Source organism: Sitophilus oryzae, unplaced genomic scaffold, assembly GCF_002938485.1.
Source record: "Sitophilus oryzae breed Bouriz unplaced genomic scaffold, Soryzae_2.0 scaffold_465_pilon_pilon, whole genome shotgun sequence".
Lineage (NCBI taxonomy): Eukaryota > Metazoa > Arthropoda > Insecta > Coleoptera > Curculionidae > Sitophilus > Sitophilus oryzae.
In genome coordinates this window covers 6556-9150 of record NW_022147046.1, presented here as the reverse complement: position 1 = coordinate 9150, position 2595 = coordinate 6556, and the positions used below count along the sequence as shown (strand labels likewise).

General features: G+C 31.7%; 1 non-coding gene across 1 annotated transcript; it reads right to left on the bottom strand.

Annotated features, from left to right (window-relative positions):
* Positions 1-566: 566 nt before the first annotated feature.
* Positions 567-639, bottom strand: Trnav-uac. The gene has a single exon. It is a non-coding gene; the product is annotated as a tRNA-Val (tRNA).
* Positions 640-2595: the final 1956 nt, after the last annotated feature.

Genomic DNA, 2595 nt, shown 5'->3' with positions numbered 1-2595 from the left:
CTGATTCTCCTAAAATATACAGGGCGTTCCATTTAAATTAAACAAGTTATTGCCGTTTAAAGCTTGAAATAATTTAAAATAAATTTTTAGACACTCTGTATGAAGTAGTGTATTATTATTGCAACCCAATAACTGATCAATAAATAGACTTCAGTAAATATTTAGTATTAAAAACTTTGATACCCTTGGAGAAATGAAGCTTTAAAATTTTGACTGCAATTTTACAAAGTTGAAAATATTTCAAAAACGGTCAGGTTTAAGTGTGATAAACCTTAATCAAATTTACCTTTATTTTAATCGTAGAAACTAAAAATGTAATAATATACAGGGTGTTCCATTTAAAAAAATACAACTTTGATATTTTTATTTATTTGGGACACTCTGTATCTTGTAAAAATATTTTTAAATTGTAGCACTAATAGTCCTGCAACGAACCCAAAACTTACAATTTGTAAAAATCTAATCGTTTAGCTACAATACTCCGTGTCGTATGTGGTGAACAACCCTGTATAACACTAATTTTTCTATAAATGTAATTTTGTAAATGTGTATATGGCAAAAAAATATGGTTCCGCCCGGGATCGAACCGGGGACCTTCTGCGTGTAAAGCAGACGTGATAACCGCTACACTACGGAACCTCTATAAATACGTAACTTTTTTAAAAGTCACAAAATTAGTTTTACATATTATATATCATCTAGATCATTTTAGCCTGCTAGAATATGATTAACCTCGTTCGAGAACTTAAAAGCAACTTTTATTTTAAATCTTTCTATTAATAATTTCATAGCTTGTAACATAGGCACGTACTCTGTAATAAAACATTATTTATTTTTGGTGTTTTCAAAACTGAATACTTTGAATCTTCGATGGTAACTAGGGTGCAGATCCTAGTACAGTTACAGTATCTGTCTGTTGTTTTAAAAATGCCTGCCCTTACACGATTGTAATGGGTAGAATTATTAATTTCACAAATTATCTGTAGTAAAAAGTTTTATTTCTGCATAACTCAAATTATAGTCAATAAAATTGTAAAAATTACAAATTGATATGGTATTTTTCTAATATTGTTATGTATGTTACATATGTAAAAAAGTGTAATAAATACGACAAATGTAACAATCTGGAAATTTGTTACATTTACTCATATTTGATGAGCACCCACGAGGTTTCATAAAAGTCGGCCTGGTTCCTATAATGTTTATTAGCAATTATTGAAGTTAAAATATATTATTTTATTATTTAGTATAATGTTTTATGTTTATACAATTTTTTTTCAAAATTAGTTAAGTTGGGTTGTTTTGTTTGATGTAAAGTTTAAGTTACTTATGTTTTTATCGTTTTTTTCTTTGCTTGTGTTCATTTTAATTTTCTGATGACTGATTACTTAAAAATTTGATATTATTTTCATTTAAAACTCAATTTTTAATCAGTTTCAGTTCTGAAAACCATCTCTTGCTTGCTGATTGACGAACCTCACAATCATTGAAAAAAATTTGCTAGTACCGACAAAACCGGGAAATCCCGGTTTCTTAAACGTCAGTTAAAATAATATGGTTATGCCATAATGCAAGGATTGCATTTACATAACTTTTGGGTAAATTTCTGACAACATTTGGACGAGTTTTTAAAACATGTTTCATGTGGCGTCACTTTTTGACCCTCTCGGTCTCCATTTTTGAAGTGAAACTTCTTTACGCGCGCTGTGGGTAAAAATTAAAGGCCGTGACGACACACGAGAGGAACAGTGACAAGGACAGGCTACGGCTTAGAAAAAAGTTTAAATGGTTTTTTTGAGCGTCGTAACTCGGGTCCTATGTGAGCTAGGGGGCTAAAATTCGGAATATAAGAGCCCCATATCTTTTCATAATATTTTGACAACGTTTCGTGCACTATGAAACCCTGTCATCAATGTATCAAATAAAAATATCGTTCGATTTAAATGAAACTTGGTATGTCGATAGATTAGAACAAGGCCAACTTGACACGTGTCACTGTGGCTGTTAGTTTTGACGTAAGAGACGTCAAAAGTTGATGTCGTCCGATCGCGATCAAATTTGGTGGGTAGACTATTTGAGCGACGGTGCACACAGTCCTTACCCTGCAAAAATGTGGGTCGATTTCGGCATAATTGGGGACGGGTTACAGGATGACGCCCTCGACGTTTCGAACCGATGCCTCTAAATGGACGATATCATCAGGATTTTTTTTAATTATGGGTCGATTGGAACCAAACTCGGCACGTGGATAGAGGTACCCGAAAGGAACCCTCGGACGGACAGACGGGCAGACGGTTATGTTAATACAAATTTTGGGGATCAAATTATTTATTAATATTTAATTTATTACTTTTTCAACATTTTAAACTACACTGTTTGAAACATGTTCTTCAAAAAACAATATAACATACGAACATCTTTCAAAACACAAAATACACTTAGATCCATTTTATCACATACTAAACCAATGAATACAGAACAACAAAAAAAAATGTAATATATCAAATACCATGTGAATGCGATAAATTTTACATTGGTGAAATATCTAGACCCATAAATGTTAGAATTAAAAACATAAAGATTATTTAAGAAAGG